This window comes from Crinia signifera, chromosome 11 (genome assembly GCF_055691185.1).
Source record: "Crinia signifera chromosome 11, ASM5569118v1, whole genome shotgun sequence".
Classification (NCBI taxonomy): Eukaryota; Metazoa; Chordata; class Amphibia; order Anura; family Myobatrachidae; genus Crinia; species Crinia signifera.
Window position 1 is genome coordinate 56751387 of NC_139227.1, and position 20060 is coordinate 56771446.

The following is a 20060-nucleotide window of genomic DNA, read 5'->3' on the forward strand; positions in this document are numbered from 1 at the left end:
GGGAGGACTACTATACCCCTGAGTCTGAGGTCATAATTTTTATAAACACGTTCGGAGCTGTAGCCAGCCCAAAGGGAAGAGCCTGAAATTGAAGATGAAATTCCCCTATTGCAAAACGCAGTAAAGACTGATGTCCTGCATATATAGGACCGTGTACATGTGCATCTTGAATGTCCATAGATGCTTGGAATTCCCCTTAATCTAGGCTCAGCAGAACCATTCTCAAGGATTCCATTCTGAAATGACCCACCCTCAAGTGGAGATACAGGGACTTCAAATTCAGAACTGGTCTGAATGAGTTTTCTAGCTTTGGTACTAAGAAAATTAATGGAATAAAACCCCTTCTTTCTCTCCTCTCGCTGTACCGGAACCACCACGCCCTTTTCCAGGAGAGACTACGCCGCCCCCAAAAGCACTTCTTTAAGCAAAGGTGTAGGTAGGAACTTCTTTGGAGGAACACCCTTCAGGTTTATCCTGTAACCCAGGGACACCACAGTGAGGACCCAGGAATCCTGGCCTAACAAGGCCCAAGTGTCCCGGTACTGCAAGAGGCGACTGCCCACCCTGTACAGATTGGGGAGCCACCAGGCCGTCATGCTGAGGACTTCTCCTCACCCTTGGAAGCCTGCTTTTTTGTAAAGGGCCCCAAACAGGATTTTGGAGCCTTTCCGTTTCCAGCGACAAATCTTCCTCTGCTGGACTGTCCCCTTTAGAGAGGCTAAAGGAGGGTCGAAAGGAAGAAAGCAGCAAACCTGGACGAACCTGGTTTGGCTGGTGGTGTAGGGAGAAAAGTACTTCTCCCACCTGTTGCCTGTTTAATGATGGATTCCAATTTTGAACCAAAAAGCAACTCTCCCTTAAAAGCCAAAGCCTTGGATTCATTGTCGGGATCCGATGCCTTAAGTCACAAGGCTCTCCTTGCGTTCACTGAAATGGCCAACACTTTTGATGCCATTTTGACTGCCTCTTCGCCAACCTCACGTGTATTCTGCCACCGCTTTTAGCTTTTCAGCTAAAGCAAGGGCTTCTGAATGCAGTAAAGCACACAGGTTATTTGTCCAACACCTTCAAGCACTGCTTTCAAACAACCCTAGCTCTAGCTTTTTGATAACAGGAAACTTAAAAGCAGCACCCCCCCTGCACAGGCAGAACAGTTGCTTTTAACAGCCTTGCAACCGGGGCAACTACCAGAGGGACCCCTTCCCCTTTACATGCTCCTCTGGCATGGGGTACAGGCTTAAAAACCTTTTAGGCATCAAGAGACTTTTATCAGGCATTTTCCAAGCCCCTTCCAACAAATCCTGCATGCCCTCATTCGAGGGAAAAGTGACTGCGTCTCTATGCTGTCTCATGAGTACTCCCTGCATAGGAGTCTTATCCACTTCAGACAAATTTAATGCATGTTTCACAGCCAAAATTTAATTTTCAATACCAGGGACAGAAACTTCCGTCTCTTCCCTTTGGTACCAGGACATATCTGCCCCACACTCTCCTTCCTCCTCTGAGTCTATATTAAGGATATGAGGGGAAGATAAAGAGTGTCTGGGAGACACCTCAGACTCTTTAGTAAACTGCTCCATGAGGGCATTAACCCTGTGAATCCCCTGAGCAGTGTCCTACACAGGTTCACCCTGCGAGGGGGGAATAGAGCTCGAAGACTGGGTAAAGGGTGTCAGGGAGTAATAACCTCAGGAGTCTTGCAAATCTGGTCTATAAAAGTATTTATTTTGTGGACACTCTGTGTAGGGTCCTGCAAAGCCTGTAATAAATAAGGCAGGGTCCCTCTGAGAGGGGGTAACAGAGCCCACAAGAGGTTATGAGGGTGAGAATGGTCTAGGGAAACCAACCAACTCGTCCCTTTGTCTATTCAGATACTGCAGTAAAGCAGTCATAGACCTCCCCAGGACAGCCCTGTAGATGCATCTGATGCATCTTGGTCTTTGTAGTATCCAGGTATTGACATCACTGGCCAGGCAGTCAGTGTTAGCCAGAGCTGGAATAAAGATGCACCTGATTGAAGCTGCACAGGTGTCCGCACACATCTACATGGTGTCAGAAGCGGGATAAACATGGCACATGGGCTGAGGAAGATTGCCCCGTTGATTTTTGACGAACACATCGCTGACAACTGGCTCCGCTTCAAAAGAGAGTGGCACGTGTACTGCATCGCGGGCTTATCAGACAAGTCAAAGAAGGTACAGGCAAACACGCTGCTGAACCTCCCAGGCACAGACGCCGTGGACAAATCAGAGGCATTCATCTACGCAGACACAGAAAACAGAGAGGACCCTGAGGTCTTGCTTGCCAAGTTTGAGGAGATCTGCATGCCGGTAAAGAATGTCATCATGGACAGGCATATCTTCAACAACACAAGTCAAAAGGGCGATGATACGGTGCAATCATACGCCTCCACACTAAAACTACTGGCAAAGAAGTGCAACTTTGGGACACTCACAGATGAACTCATCCGTGACAGAATCGTGTGTGGCATTAGAAATGACAAGGTACGTGCACAGCTGCTAAGGGAGAAGGGCCTCACGCTATAAACCGCCATAAGCATATGCATGCTCCATGAGCAGGCAGAAAAGGGCACAAGGGAGTTAAAGAGGGACGCTGAAGTATGTGTCATGGCGGCCACCGCACCCCGCTCACCCTTATGTGGGAACTGCGCAGCACAGCACCCCCCAGGCAAGCAGAACTGTCCCGCATATGATAAACGCTGCAATGCATATGGCAAATGGAACCATTTCGCCAGGTGCTGTCGCTCCAAAGACCAGACACCCACAAAGCAGCAGTCAGAACCCTGATACAGCCGCACACCCAGGAAGGTCAGCCAGGTAGACACAGACCTGGTGCACAGCACAGCCCGCACAACAGTCTGTGACAGTGTCGATCACACAGATGAAAGGGGTGAGATATTTATAAAGCTCAAGACCAAACACACCAACAGAGTGGCCACAGTCAAGATAGACTCAGGGGTCAAGTGCAACGTCATGTCACGCAGACAACTACGCGAGCTAGACCCTGCTGCACAGATCAACCCACAGGACAAAATTAACCTAATAGCATATAGAGGCCAGGTCATCACCACACTTGGCACCACAAGAACACAGTTCACCCATGCGGAGTTGCTCTTCCACATTGTGGACCAACAAGTCAAATCATTGCTTAGCCTCCCGAACAGCATGAAACTGGGCCTGTTGAAACTGGGGCCTGATGTACACACTATTCAAATGACTGTCCCAGAGATGAAAGATTTCCAAGACTTTTTGATAACAGCACATTAGGAAAGCTACCCATCACATATCATATGAGGCTGGATGACTGTCTGTGCTCCCTGCAGAGTCCCCATCGCAATGAAGGACAAAATTATTCAAGAGCTACACAGAATGACGCGACTTGGTGTCATTGCACCAATTGAAGAAGCAACACAATGGGTGTCTGCAATGGTAGCAGCTGCAAAAAAAGATGGGACTGTACGGTTATGCATTCACCCAGTACACCTAAACAAGGCACTTTTACGCCCTTACCACCCGCTCCACACCATCGAGCAAGTGATTGCCGACATGCCAGGTGCAACCGTCTTTAGCACCCTGGATGCCAGGTGCGGGTTTTGGCAGATCCCACTGGACAGAGCTTCTTCCTTGCTTACTGACTTCATGACCCCCATTGGGTGCTACGTCTTCCTCCGCATGCCCTATGGCATCACCACGGGCAGCGAAGTTTTCCAGCGATGCATGGAGCAACTGTTCGCTGCTATCCCTGTGACATCGCCGTTGATGACATCCTCGTCTGGGGCCACACCAGAGAGGAGCATGATCAACGCCTCCACCAGGTACTCCAAAGGGCTCGCGCCCTCAACCTCAAGCTCAACCCTGACAAGTGCAGGTTCAGAGTCACAGAGGTGCCATATGTGGGCCACATCCTCACCGACAAGGGCGTCCTGCCAGACCCAAACAAGGTCTCTGCTGTCCTGCAGATGCCCCTCCCAGCGGACAAATTGGCACTCCAGCGCTTCCTGGGGATGACCAACTTCCTGTCCAAGTTTCTTCCACAGTACAGTGATACCACTGCACCTTTGCAGCAGTTACTGCATCAGGACTCTGAATGGTGTTGGCTAGACACACACACAGCTGCTGTCAACCAACTCAAGACCATGCTCACACACCCGCCGGTCTTGCAGTACTTCAACGTGCATGATCCTGTTGTCCTTGCTGCTGATGCTTCACAAAATGGCCTCGGGGCAGTCTGCCTCCAACACCGCAAACCGGTGGCATTTGCATCCAGGGTCCTCACTGACACGGAGACAAGATATGCACGAATTGAAAAAGAACTGTTGGCACTTGTCTTTGCTTGCAAACGTTTTCATGACATCTATGGCCGTCCTGTCGTGATTGAAACAGATCATCAACCCCTCATCACCATCCTGAAGAAACCCATACACTCTGCCTCATCCCGCATACAAAGCATGATGCTTAAGCTCCAAAGGTACAATTTGGACGTTATTTACAAGCCAGGCAAAGAAATGTATGTTGCTGATGCATTGTCCAGGGCATTCCTGCCTTCCACTGACTTGGGTAGCCCTGAGGACGAATTCGACGTCATGGCTGTGGAAGTCCTTCCCACCAAACGGATGGAGGTGCTGCATGCAGCCACCAGCACAGATGAGCTCTCCCAACGTCTTGCTGATGTCATCCTCAATGGCTGGCCACCCTCATACAGAGACTTGCCCCACTGTCTACGTCCCTTCTTTTGCATGAGGGATGAACTCACCATAGTTGATGGTGTCATTATGCGAGGTCACCGCTTTGTGATCCCAGCTGCTCTACAGTCCTCATACACCCAGCAGTTGCACCAGGGCCATGCAGCCTGGAAGCAACTAAGCACAGGGTCCGAGAAACTGTGTTCTGGCCCTCTATGTGTGGTGACATTGAACGGTCCGTGTCTCTTTGTGCCCCCTGCAATGCCCTGCGTCCACATCAGCCACGGGAGCCCATGCTGCTCCACGACATCCCGGACCTTCCTTGGTCCATCCTGGTGGCTGACTTATTTGAATGGAGGGGGAAGGAGTACATGGTGCTTGTGGACTCTTACTCAGGCTGGTTTGAAATAAACTACCTCACCACCACCACAAGCCTGATGGTAATTTCAAAACTAAAAAGGCACTGATGGCTCAGACATATACCTAGCCCTGCTCAACCTGAGAAATACACCCAGAGATGGGTTACCCTCCCCTGCACAGTGTTTGTTGCCACGGCGCACCCGTACAGTGCTCCCCATGGCAAAGCAGCTCCTGCAGCCCAGAGTGGAATCCCAAGTGAGTGATTGCATCAACAGACGCAGAGCAGGCTCCAAGGTGTCCTACGGCAGATTGGAAAATCGCCTGCCACCACTTTCTCCAGGCCAACCTGTTCACATACAGACTGAGCAAGGCTTTGACAGAACAGCAGTGGTGCAGCGTCCAGCAGAGCGTCCTAATAGTTATGTGGTGCAGTCTGACAATGCCTTGTATGAGCGCAACCGCCGGCACCTACTGAGCACAGCTGAAGAGGACTCCATCAGTTACTGCCACTGCTGCAACCAATGCTAGTGATGATTCACAACATTTGGACAATCCCATCCCAGAGACCTTACCGGTGGCAGAGCCCCCCCAAACTGTCTAGGACAATCCCATGGGTTCACAGCACACCATCACCAGGTCCGGGCGGGTGTCCGCGCCCAATCCCAAGCTCCAAGACCTTGTTATTTAGTCTTTTCCTGCATCTTTATCTTTATTGTTTTTTACAATTGTTATATCCATGCATGTTGTGTCCTCTCAGTTAAAAGGGGGGATGTAGTCTTTGTAGTACCCAGGTATTGACATCACTTCCGGTCACACGGCTGGCCGGGCAGTCAGTGTTAGCCGGAGCGGGAATAAAGATGCACCTGATTGAAGCTGCACAGGTGTCCTTGAGTTTCCTTGATACGCCCTCTGGGTTTGAGCCCCACTGGGCACAGACTCGCATGCCGGGTACAAACTCCCCATGTTACATCATGGTTGCCGACTTTTAAATGCTCCTCGCCGGGAGAAGCCCGGAGTGGAGAATTTCCTTACCCGACCGGGGGGCGGGGCTTGAATGTGATGTCATTAAGCCCCACCCCCATTACGGGGAATAGTACAAATGACTGATCTCCATGGAGGGGGCGGGGCTAAAATTACACTATTGTTCCATTTTAGCTCCGCCCCCTCCTCTGAGACCCGCGGATTGCGGCATTTACATGCCGCAATTCGGGGGACTCAGGTGGGTCCCCCAGATTCCGGGAGGGCTGCCCACCCTTCCGGGGGGCCGGGAGGGGGACCCGATTTTCGGGAGACTCCCGGGAATTCCGGGAGGGTCGGTAACCCTGTGTTACATCTGTACAGCAGTTAATTTTGCTTTGCACACTTGCAGCTCAATTAACAAAACAGACGCTCCCTCCCCAACAACAGCACCAACACATCATAACACACAGTGAAAAATGTCAGGCAATGTACAGAATAATATACCAGAGTACTTATCTCTCTGTGCTGCAGAAATGGACCCTCAGTGGTCCCGGGGAAAGCGCTGCTTCAGAAGAAACTGTCACTTCATTTGCAGATAGAAATCTCCCTTTCAGCTCCTCACAGTGTGGAAAAAACAGCGCCAAATCAGAGTGAAGGAAGAGACCAAGTCCCTGCTTCAGCTGGGAGGGAAGCTTTATGGCTCCTTCCCCCTGCAAGCCGCTCCTTACCAAGTGTTTCTTCTGCCCTCCAGTGTCTCCTCTCAGTACAGGACTACAGGAAGTGCCCAGTTTGTGCTGGACTCCTGTAACAGGCTGCAATCTCCTCAGAGTTTAGCCTGTAAACCCTTTTTCAAGATGGCGGCCGCCATCGCCGGCGGTATGTCCCCCAATATCCCCCCTATGCAGGGAGCTGGCTAAGGGCTCCCCCAGGGCAAAGGAAACCTCTCTGAAAAGGAGATCTAAGCGCTATGCTGAGAGACCGGCCACTGGCTATTCTCCCTCGTGGGGGTCCATGACCCCCATAGAGGGAGAATATAATGGGTGGTGATAGAAATAAATTATATATCCTTTAATACGAGGCAGTGATAAAGTATATTTATTATGCAAGCTTACAGAGAGTTGGGCATTTCAATATCTGGCTTTAGGCCAGGTTAAAGTCTCTTTTATACAGTAAGAGAAGCTGAGTAACACAATAATTAATAATTAACAAACAAGGCGTACATATTTTAATGTAGAGGCGTACATAATTATTATAGGGGGTGTATCTTCATAATCATTATAATTCTCGTATTGGTCATCATGGAACCTCCTTGATAATGTAATGTCATGTACATCTCCAGAAGGCGGTGAACGCCACCACACTCGACAACTCTGTTACTCCAGAAAGTGGAATCAGTTAGCATAGATTTTAAATTATCACTGTTGTTCATAGTCCATAACAGAAAGTTTGTTATCTTCTAAGTAAACAGAAGCTAATGTTAGTTTAAGTTTGACCATGTCACAGTGATCTCATGTACATGGGTTTTATGTTTGTTCATATCGCATGATACTAGTTCTAATAGAAAAAACACAGTTAAAGTCCATTTCAAATCTCCTGACACTGCTTATCCTAAAATTATCTGTATTAGGCTTTTAGGCCTGCATTTGACATGGATTTGCAAGAAGCTTACTTACAATATTCTTAACCTATAGATTCTAATACCAATATTTTATTGACATTATCATTCCACCATGTGTTAATGTCCAATTAACAACTTAAATAAAATATTTCTAAACCTTAATTAATGGTATGTGAGAAGTGTGACAGCCCAAGGAAGCATAGGATACAATACCTAGCTGGATGGCAGGGTACCAGCATCCAACTATATGTAGTTCTACATGTCTATATCTTCACTTCTACATGTAAGATGTAAATCATCAGTGTATTTTACTGAAAGTGTTTTACTGTATGTGTGTGCGAGAACCATTATGTTACCTGGGTTATCATATACTATATCATTGTAATAACAGTCTTTATTTAATGGTGGGTGATTGATTATTGGTGGGACTTCAGATATTTCTCTTATTACAGCTTCTGGCACCATACTAATTTTGCTGAATTACTTAATCTACTTTATAACATAAAATTTTACCCTGATTACTTAGCATCTTTCGCCAATTCCTACACATACACCTGTAAACATTGCTTGTTTTCTAACAATCCTTCCCTTCCATGGGGTTTCCCCTCCACACACTATATAAATTAATCATACACACTAGTTAATTCTTTATATGGTTACTAATCCACTGGTCAGGTGAGATTTATTAAATAGGGATACCACCTAGTTATTTGAACCAGTAACCCCTCTTCTTCGGACATCCTGTAGATTGTGTAGCATTTCGGTTCAACAAACAATTGTAGGAAGATCTGCGGATGATGCCAAATGATTCAAATACATTTCTTATTTTCTTTGTCTTCACCTGGCCTGGTGTTAGCAGGAGAGCCTATCCATCACAAACGTGTTCACAATCCATTTTTCCAAACCAGGACTTACTGTGTGCTTACTGTTTTACTTTTGTGTAGAGAGTCTCTCTGTTCAGATGCCAAGTCTTCTGGGATGTCTTTCCCCTGGCTTCTGTGCAGGTTTCCTTTACCTTTTGTAGTGGGCTTTATTAGCAACTTTGTCAGCTGTGGGTATAGTCAGCAACACTTGATACGGTCCTTCCCTCCGATCTACAAAGGAACTTGAATGTAGACAGTTTAGGATCATTATGTGTATACCAGGATCAAACTCATGACAGTTCATTTATGTTGTATTAGTAACCTGGGCTGAAATTGCATCACTTGGGATTTGGCAAAGCATATATTTAATTGTTCAGTCATGTACTTGTGAATGGTCTTCCTCTGGGCTCACCATCAAGTTAGGGCATTTTCCAAACAAAGTCTCGTATAGGGACAAGTTCAATGGTGCCTGGGAGTTACTCAGATGCTGTGTAATACTATAAGTAATGTATCCACCCAGTTCAACTCATCTCATTCATGACCTTGGACATTTTATTCTTTAAAGTTAAAATAATATGTTCTATAGGTGCAGTTTTACTTAAACTTAATTACACAATTCATTCTACATATTGCCTAAAATATTAAATACAAGTACTGTAAAGTGATTTGATGTGATTTTATGTATAACTGCTGGGTCTAATTACTACTATTATATACCTGTTACCATCTATTTTATTATATATATATATATATATATATATATATATATATATATATTACCTAGATGTATCACTGGTCAGTAGCACATGATTAAGGTGCATACTAGCACCGAAACGGCCGTCGTGCAATGACCTGTCTATGGGGGGACACCATGCCTGTTAAGTATTCCCATGTTATTGGATGCATTTGAATCTGCTTTATGGACTCCTCTTGCTGATTTTTTGTCACTCTTGCACTTTATATGCCATAAACACTTTTTTGCTTATACAAAATCTGATGCTGCTGGTCTTCAGTTCCACTATATATATATATATATATATATATATATATATATATATATATATATATATATATATATATATATATATTGTAGTCCTCATTATAACTCTATGATATGTGCTAAACTTAGATGTGTATACCAATTTACATTTCATAATAAACCCGTAAGCACAAAAATGAATCTGCCTTTTTCAACAAGAGTCTTAGTCCTTACTCCCCCCTTTGTGAACTTTAAGGTCACAAATGAAAAAGGATATGGCTGGATTGGAGTCTGTTAAGCATTGTGACAATAGTTCATGCACTTCAATATAGCGAGTCATTTTTTTAAGAAGTCTTAATTTTGGCCTAGTCATTGATGTTGTCTTTCAGTCCTTGGGTATAGTTATGGGAATATGGGTCACATCGGGATATCACGCGTATCTTTGCAAAACTCAGTTGTATCACTTGTTGCTTCTGCTGCAATAGCTGGAAAACATTGAGACAAGTTGTTATGCAACAGTATACAGTTAAACCATAGTAGGCTATGCCTGCTGTTAAGAGCTCTGTATAGACAAAAAGAAAAATAATAATAATCTTTTAAAGGAAATCTCAAGGCTAGGGAGAGGAAATGCATCTAGTCTTTGTCCAATATCAGTTAGACTTTCAGTTTTCTTGGGATAATACATGTGGTTACCATACAGTTGAAAAATAAAATCAATTACTTTTATAAAACATTACCTAAATATCTACTTATGTACAGTTAACGTGCTTTGATTACATCTTTTCTTATGCAACCTACAACTATCTATAATTGTACTGTTAAGATTCTTAGTGGTAAAATAGATGTTATATCAGACATGTGCCTCTGTGGCTGAGGTGGTGTAGTCATAAAGCACCACAAGCCTGACCCTGACTCTGTTAATCCCTCCAGAGGTTATAGGCACCTGCAGAGCTAAGACTTCACCTATAATAGCCACATTCGAAGGGGTAAATTAGGTTCACCCCAACCCCGGTGCCACCAGGACTTTGCAAGGAAACAAGGTGCCCACCACCTCCAGAGCGGACAAGAGAAAATCTAACTAAAACCAGTAACATAAGAAACAAAACAAAATATGACACAAAGTATCAACTGAATCACTTACCCCCCTTTACTCTCCAAAAAAAAACACATAAGAGAGAACATATAACTCCTCACAGATACATGCTAGCAATAGACAACAAAAAAAATACAAGAGATGGTAAAGAGCACTTATCTCTTATTCAGACAGTCTCTCAGACTTCAACAATGGTACACTGACGCAGGTATGCGTGAACAAATAAAAATGGATCAGCAAAACCCAGAACACTGATCCAGTAAATCAATACAAAACTCACATAGAACACATTGACTGCAGAGTTACCCCGACCCACTGGAGGCAGATCATAACAAATAATAACTTTTATAACAAACAAAAGTAACCATTCACTTAAGTGAATAAAATATAATAAAATTTATGAGAGGAAAGTAACACAAAAAGAGGAAATGTTGTGGTGGGGAATGTTTGAGTTTAGTTTCACAAATAGAGACAAACAAATCATTAGTAATGGCGCCACATAAAATAATATATCAATGAACTAAAGCAGGGGTGGCCAACCAATCGGAGGCAATGAGCCAAATTTTTTTTTATAGTAAGACAAAGAGCCGATACTATGCAACAATGGGGGTGGCCTATCTCCATCAAGGCCACGCCCCATTGTTAAATGACCGGCGCTCCCTGCATTTGATCTGCCCTGCCAAATATGCTATCTATCTATGCAACCCAATAGGAGGCGGTATGGAGGATCAAGATAAAAAGAGAGGGGTGTGAGCAGGATTTAGTGAGAGAAAGGGGGGGAAACAAGAGAGTTTCAGTGAAAGAAAGAGGGGGTCAGCGAGAGTGAGTGTGAGAGAGTGTTAGAAAGCAAGAGAGGGGCAGAGTGAGAGAGCGGAAGAGAGTGAGGAGTAAGAGAGACCTAGAATTAAATGGGGGTATACACAGGACTGGTAAGGGAAAGGGGGACAAATAGGCGGCGAATGGGAGGGAGGGTGCATAGATGGTGAGTGGGAAGCAGAGGGGGCATAGACAGAGGGTGGGGGGGAGGGGGCATAGACAGAGGGTGGGGAGAGGGGGCATAGACAGAGGGTGGGGAGAGGGGGCATAGACAGAGGGTGGGGAGAGGGGGCATAGACAGAGGGAGAGGGGGCATAGACAGAGGGTGGGGGGGCATAGAAAGAGGGTGGGGGGAGGGGGCATAGGCAGAGGGTGGGGGGGAGGGGCATAGACAGAGGGTGGGGGGGGAAGGGGCATAGACAGAGGGTGGGGGGGAAGGGGCATAGACAGAGGGTGGGGGGGAGGGGGCATAGACAGAGGGTGGGGGGAGGGGCATAGACAGAGGGTGGGGGGGAGGGGGCATAGACAGAGGGTGGGGGGGAGGGGGCATAGACAGAGGGTGGGGGGGGAGGGGCATAGACAGAGGGTGGGGGGGAGGGGGCATAGACAGAGGGTGGGGGGAGGGGGCATAGACAGAGGGTGGGGGGGCATAGACAGAGGGTGGGGGGGAGGGGGCATAGACAGAGGGTGGGGGGGAGGGGGCATAGACAGAGGGTGGGGGGGAGGGGGCATAGACAGAGGGTGGGGGGGAGGGGGCATAGACAGAGGGTGGGGGGCATAGACGGGCAGAGAATCACATGGGGGCATAGATGGATACAGGGGGTGGATTGGAACAGAAATTCAGCCTAGGAATCATTAAGATACACTTACATAGAACATGATATACACACACACACAGATCACCAGCATATACACATACTGTAGATGAGTTCCCAGGCAGCTACTGATGGGCTCTTATCCTTCCGTGCAGCAGGTCCCACATGATCACCATGGTGGAAGGTGGGCGCTTGTTCTGAGTGAGCCACAGTGAAGAAATCTCTCCCTGGCTGGGACCCTTGGGTACGCCAGGTGTGATCTCCTCTCCTCGGGCGCACTCGCCCGCCCCCCGCCAACTCCATTCCCCTCCTTTCCTGCGCTCCATTTCCGTCCTCTCCCCTGCTGCCCTCCTGTACTCTGTTCCCCTCTGGCTTCCGCAAACAATGCTGGCCGGCGTGGCCGCACAATCCCTGACAGCCCTGGTCAGATGGCACGCACACTGCCTCCGGGCTGTGGAACGCAGATTGCGGAAGTTGAAGTGCACCAGGGGGGAGGGGTGCACTGGACAGTGCCGGCCGCATAATACTTGGACACAGAAACTTCCGATCAAGTGCGTCCCGCTGCAGGGGACGCGCAACGCTTGCCAATGCCCACTCTAAGCAGCCACATTACAATGACAAGGGAGTGATCTCGGGAGCCGCAGCTCGGTGACAGGCGAGCCGCATGCGGCTCGCGAGCCGCGGGTTGGCCACCCCTGAACTAAAGGGAAAAAACTGTTATTCTATATTTACTAGTAAAAAGGGAAGAATGTGGAAAAAAATATGTTAAATCTCTGTCTTCATCTTCCAGACCTATATTCAGCTATGACCTAAGGAAGCAAAGTAGCACTCAAAATAATAGCAAGTTTATATCATTATTTCAGCAGAAAACATAAAATACAATTTTAACAGTGATCTCTATAGACAACAATTAGTGCTGGCATATACCTATTCAAGGAATGAAGAAATGAGTAGAAATTAAGTATTTGGATACAAACTTGGTAAATTATATACAACACATATGGTCACTGTGCAAATAATAATACCTTCATCATTTTATAAAAGAAAATCTCTAAGTATTTCCTCCATTACATTCCAGTCAGTGGGCGAGATTTATTGTGTTTACCGTTTTTCCGAAAATGCGATTTTTGCTCAAATCGCCCTTTATCGCCGTTTTTAAAAATCGCATTTTTTTCCAGAACTCGAATATTTAATGAGGTGTGTATTCCGGCATGAAAAGTGCGAGTAAGTGCGATGTAGGGCGATTTTCGGGATGAAAAGTGCGATTTTTTAGTCATGAAAAGGTGCATTTTTTTTAAAATGTGCGATTTTGTGATTGAAAAAAAAAATGGCGTGAGGTCCCCCCTCCTGTACTTAACCAGCCCCGGGCTCATTGAGCCGGACCTGGTTCCAAAAATACGGGGGACAAAAAGCATAGGGGTCCCCCAAATTTCTGAAACCAGCCCCGGACTCTTGGACCGGTCCTGGTTCCAAAAATATGGGGGACCAAAAATCTGGGGGTCCCCCGTATTTTGAAACCAGCACCGGGCTCCAACAGCCCGCAGTGTCATGCCACAGCCGGGGGACACTTTTTACACAAGGTCCCCCGGCCGCACCATGAGCACCGTGGCTGGTCAGCCTTGGACAGGGTACCTGGAGGAGTGGGGACCCCCCCCAATAAAGGGGTCCCTCCCCCCAGGCTTCACCCGTCCAGGGCTGAAGCCCGGGGCTGTCACCGGCGTCCCTGGCCATTGGACTCCGGCCTGATAGTGTTAAATTCTCATTCCTAACATTGCTTAATACAGGAGAACTGCAAGTGCCAGCAGACCTCCCCCGCAGGCTGGGACTTGGAGAACCACAAGTCCCAGCATGCCAAAAACCCACCATCGACCTCTAATAAATGTCACCCAGTATCTCTAGAAATTTGTGCAGTGAAATCACGGGAACATTGTTGGATCAGTACCTGTAGCTCTTTGTTGTATTTTCCTAGGGGTATGTTAATGAGATTAATCAAGTCTGCTCTCATATGAGATAGCCAATCTTCTAATATGGTTTCATGTTCATGTTCTATTAATTCATTGGATTCAGACAAATATTCTAATGATGGGTAATAATCTGGTAAAGTTGAAAGGAATGGGTATTTTATGCTGTTTGACCCTCCTATTTTCCCTGTAGTATGATCTGTATGATCTGTATGTGCTGAATCGTTATGTAGTAATGATATTTCAGGATTAGGGTTAAGTTGCTACTTTATCCTACGTTGTCCCTCTATTGGTATCATTGGTTTTGATAAAATATGGTGTTTATTTTAAACTTTATAGTGACTAGTGGACCAAAGGGATTCTATTTGAGTTAGGGAGCGATAATAATAAATGAGCAGCTATTTCAGTCATCATTTCTTGGAAAACTATAATTTACATATATTATGCAGAGATTGTGCAGCAATATTAGAAGTAATAAAATAGAAGCAATCAAAGTTTAACACATACTTGCCTACTTTTGAAAAGCAAAATGAGGGAGATTTTAGATGCTAGCAAAATGCACTGTGTGCAGCGTCGCGCACCATTGAAGGGGTGTGTCAAGTTTCAACCAAGGGGCATGTCTAGTGACAAGTGTGGGTGTGTCCTGCAGTGGCTGGTGATAAAGAATATATATATATATATATATGTGAAAAAGTTTCGGTTGGCGCTAATCCCAGACCCAAGCTGCTGATCCTCAGACAGGGGAGGCTACCCTCTGTGTGTATTAGAATCGGGGGTTTGTTGGTAGAGGTCTGCGCTAAGGGTAAGTGTGAGTGAAGGAATGAAACTGTGTTGCATGAATAAATGAAAACAATTTACTGCGAATACCACTACTGTGGTGTAACAAGTCTTATTATATTATATATTATATTATTATATTATTATATTATACAGTAGTGGTATTCACAATAAATTTTTGCATATGTTACTACATATGCAATAGCATCGCTGCGGTGGCACAGCAATGTATTTTAATACATCCCGCCCATAGTCACACAGGCATAGGCTATAGCAAAAGTTTATCACAACTTCTCTAGTGCAGGCAGCAGCACAGGGCAGTGTGCCCAGGCTCAGTGTGACACCGCCACAACCACCAGTGCCATGTAGACCCTGCTGACTACATACACAGGGGTGCAGAGGAGGAGCGGAGGTGCATGCATTGGGATTTACATTACTGACAGACCCCCCCTAAGCAAACATTACTGACCCCCAAGCAAACATTACTGACAACCCCCCCCCAGCAAACATTACTGACCACCCCCCAGCAAAACATTACTGACCACCCCCCAGCAAAACATTACTGACAACCCCCCAGCAAACATTACTGACAACCCCCCCCCCCCCCAGCAAAACATTACTGACCCCTCCCAGCAAAACATTACTGACCCCTCCCAGCAAAACATTACTGACAACCTCCCCAGCAAAACATTACTGACAACCCCCCTTAGCAAAACATTACTGACAACCCCCCCCCAGCAAAACATTACTGACCCCTCCCAGCAAAACATTACTGACCCCTCCCAGCAAAACATTACTGACCACCCCCCAGCAAAACATGACTGACAACCCCCCCAGCAAAACATTACTGACAACCCCCCCCCAGCAAAACATTACTGACAACCCCCCCCCCAGCAAAACATTACTGACAACCCCCCCCCCCAGCAAAACATTACTGACCCCTCCCAGCAAAACATTACTGACCCCTCCCAGCAAAACATTACTGAACCCCCCCAGCAAAACATTACTGACCCCTTCCAGCAAAACATTACTGACAACCCCCCCAGCAAAACATTACTGACAACCCCCCCCCAGCAAAACATTACTGACAACCCCCCCCCCCCAGCAAAACATTACTGACCCCTCCCAGCAAAACATTACTGACCCCTCCCAGCAAAACATTACTGACCCCTCCCAGCAAAACATTACTGACCCCTCCCAGCAAAACATTACTGACCCCTTCCAGCAAAACATTACTGACCCCTTCCAGCAAAACATTACTGACACCCCCCCAGCAAAACATTACTGACAACCCCCCCCCCCCAGCAAAACATTACTAACCCCTCCCAGCAAAACATTACTGACCCCTCCCAGCAAAACATTACTGACCCCTTCCAGCAAAACATTACTGACAACCCCCCCAGCAAAACATTACTGACACCCCCCCAGCAAAACATTACTGACAACCCCCCCCCCCCAGCAAAACATTACTGACAAACCCCCCAGCAAAACATTACTGACACCCCCCCCAGCAAAACATTACTGACCCCTCCCAGCAAAACATTACTGACCACCTCCCCGAAAAACATTACTGACAACCCCCCCAGCAAAACATTACTGACAACCCCCCCCCAGCAAAACATTACTGACAACACCCCCCCCCCCCCAGCAAAACATTACTGACCCCTCCCAGCAAAACATTACTGACCCCACCCAGCAAAACATTACTGACCCCTTCCAGCAAAACATTACTGACAACCCCCCCCCCCCCCCAGCAAAACATTATGGACAACCCCCCCCCCCAGCAAAACATTACTGACAACCCCCCCAGCAAAACATTACTGACCCCTCCCAGCAAAACATTACTGACCCCTCCCAGCAAAACATTACTGACCCCTCCCAGCAAAACATTACTGACCCCTCCCAGCAAAACATTACTGACCCCTCCCAGCAAAAAAATTACTGACAACCCCCCCCCCACAAAACATTACTGACAACCCCCCCAGCAAAACATTACTGACACCCCCCCTAGCAAAACATTACTGACCCCTCCCAGCAACACATTACTGACGCCCCCCCAGCAAAACATTACTGACAACCCCCCCCAGCAAAACATTACTGACACCCCCCCCCAGCAAAACATTACTGACCCCTCCTAGCAAAACATTACTGACCCCTTCCAGCAAAACATTACTGACAACCCCCCCCAGCAAAACATTACTGACAACCCCCCCCCCAGCAAAACATTACTGACAACCCCCCCCAGCAAAACATTACTGACCCCTCCCAGCAAAACATTACTGACCCCTCCCAGCAAAACATTACTGACCCCTCCCAGCAAAACATTACTTACAACCCCCCCCAGCAAAACATTACTGACAACCCCCCCCCCAGCAAAACATTACTGACAACCCCCTAGCAAAACATTACTGACCCCTCCCAGCAAAACATTACTGACCCCTCCCAGCAAAACATTACTGACCCCTCCCAGCAAAACATTACTGACAACCTCCCCCCAGCAAAACATTACTGACAACCCCCCCACCCAGCAAAACATTACTGACCCCTCCCAGCAAAACATTACTGACCCCTCCCAGCAAAACATTACTGACCCCTCCCAGCAAAACATTACTGACCCCTCCCAGCAAAACATTACTGATCCCTCCCAGCAAAACATTACTGACCCCTCCCAGCAAAACATTACTGACCCCTCAAGGCAAAACATTACTGACCCCTCCCAGCAAAACATTACTGACAACCCCCCCCAGCAAAACATTACTGACAACCCCCCCAGCAAAACATTACTGACAACCCCCCACAGCAAAACATTACTGACAACACCCCCCAGCAAAACATTACTGACAACCCCCCCCCAGCAAAACATTACTGACAACCCCCCAGCAAAACATTACTGACAACCCCCCCCCAGCAAAACATTACTGTCAAAGCCCCCCAGCAAAACATTACTGACAACCCCCCCCCCAGCAAAACATTAATGACAGCCCCCCCCAGCAAAACATTACTGACAGCACATTACTTACAACATCCCCCCCAGCAAAACATTACTGACAACAAACCCCCCTCTTCCCCAGCAACCTTTACTGACCCCCCCCCCCCCCCAATCAAACATTACTGGCACCTTCCCAGCAAACATTTCTGACCCCCCTTCCCACAGCATACATTGCCGACACCTTACCTGAGCCCCTGCTGAGTGCTCACCGAGTCTGTGCTCCTGTGGTTACTGCTCTCCTCTTCTCCTCAGCGGGGCTCCTCCATAGCATGACATGTGACTTCCTGTTCAACTTCAGATCAGGAAGCCGGAGAGAAGGCTGGGGCCCGGGGGCGGCATTGGTGCTCACAGTCACAGTGTGTCACACTGATGGGAGGGGAGGAGGGGGGATCCGGGGAGACGCCGCTGCCTGTCTATAATAAAACTAGTACAGTACGATGACAGGGCAGCGCGGAGGAGAGGGAAGATGGCCCTGGGTGGGGGAGAGAGGCTAAGGAGTCAGACAATTATACTTACTGCTGCTCCCGCTGCCCGGCTCACTTACTGCCACAGTCTAATGCTGCTGCTCCTCTCCGTGCGCTTCCCGCTCACGCTGCTGCTGCTGCACCACGGCTACCCACACAGCCCCGCGGTAGCCGGCATAATAAATGATGTCATGATGTAGCGCATTCAGGCCCCGCCCCCGAAACATGCCGTTCACGCATGCGCAGAAAAAAATTTGGGGAATGGGACAAAAACCGGGAGGAACCGAGGAGATTGCGGGGGAGCGGGAGGAGGATTAAAAAAACAGGAGACTCCCGCTAAATGCGGGAGGGTAGGCAAGTATGGTTTAACATTTAGATCTTACTTATATAAATTTACACATCTTATAACAATCTTTCTTTATCTTATCTTGTATTTGCCCTTCAAGACACTCTAGGATTGTTAGATCAAAATGTACCTTAAAAAAACTTCTGCTTCTCATATGTGATATTATGTTACTCCTTCATAAACTTAACACTTCCTTTACCATACTCATTAATAATACAGGCTTATTGCTGTACCATCAATAGGTTTGGATTCATCCTTACTTCCCATTTTCCTGTCTATTCACTGCTTTACTTACACAGGGGTACTTATTCTACACAGAAATCTCACTTCTTCCACAAAAATACCAAACACTAACAACACGGGTACCTATTCACCCCAAAAACTTCTTTCTCTTCACAAAACACTAAAATCTTCAATATTCCGCCTAGAGTTATACACACAGAACCCTGGCTTACCCGGCTGGACTTATATACACAGAACCCCAGCCATCACGTTACGCTTCTAACCGTCGCGTTACACTTCTAACCAGGGGACCAATCTATGTCTCCCCAGCCCCTTTGTGGCCACATAGGTATATATTTAGACTAACCTACCTACCTACTAACCTACCTACCTACTCTGTACACCTTCTTTACACCTTCCTTCACTTAACCATATTCCTACTTTATCTCTTCCTTACATAATATCACAGGCAGAGAAACAGTATATTTGCAGTTTTGGCATCTATGAGTGTCTTAATACACAAATACTGGACAAGAAAAAACAAGCAACAATATTTCTATATATCAACAATATACACATCTCCTTTATCATAAACTACCTTAGCTTATCATATGTTATAGCAGCAATTGAGTGAAAAGGAGAGAGAAATAAAGAGAAAACAATAATTAAGAAGCTAATAAACAACATTTCTATACCATGTGTCTTATTCACCAAATTTCAACAACAGTTTTCCACCATGCATGGCTTATATATGTATCCTTACGATCATATATATGTACAAATACACAAATATACGTTATCACTACCGCTAGAACTTACCACTAGCAATCCCAGGGTTCAGCTCTAGTGACTCTATAGACCACAGAATAGACTGCACCAGGCGCAGCAGATAGAAAGAACACACTAAGAACTATATAATTACCTCTATGTGGTACCACATATGCTGCTGCTCTCCCTCCTTCTGATGCGCCTGGACAGACTGTTGCACCCGTGGACTGTAGAGGTCAAAGAGGTCGGACACGAGCCCCCATATAATAGAAATAAATTATATATCCTTTAATACGAGGCAGTGATAAAGTATATTTATTATGCAAG

The 20060-nt window shown here is 46.7% G+C and overlaps 2 protein-coding genes across 11 annotated transcripts in view; one reads left to right on the top strand and one right to left on the bottom strand.

The window, feature by feature from the left end:
• LOC146046056 (cyclic nucleotide-gated channel beta-1-like) overlaps window positions 1-20060 on the top strand; it is a 415388-nt gene that overhangs the window by 321271 nt on the left and 74057 nt on the right. The window lies entirely within an intron of this gene.
• LOC146045671 (uncharacterized) overlaps window positions 1-20060 on the bottom strand; it is a 57819-nt gene that overhangs the window by 7683 nt on the left and 30076 nt on the right. For 4 of the 7 annotated variants that reach the window (XR_014465548.1, XR_014465549.1, XR_014465550.1 and 1 more), the window contains one exon: window positions 9258-9967. The gene's annotated coding sequence lies outside the window, so the exon portion shown is untranslated. Of the gene's footprint in view, window positions 1-9257; window positions 9968-18449; window position 20060 lie in introns of those variants that run through there. The other 3 variants (XR_014465547.1, XR_014465546.1, XM_083164667.1) reach the window with 3 other exon arrangements.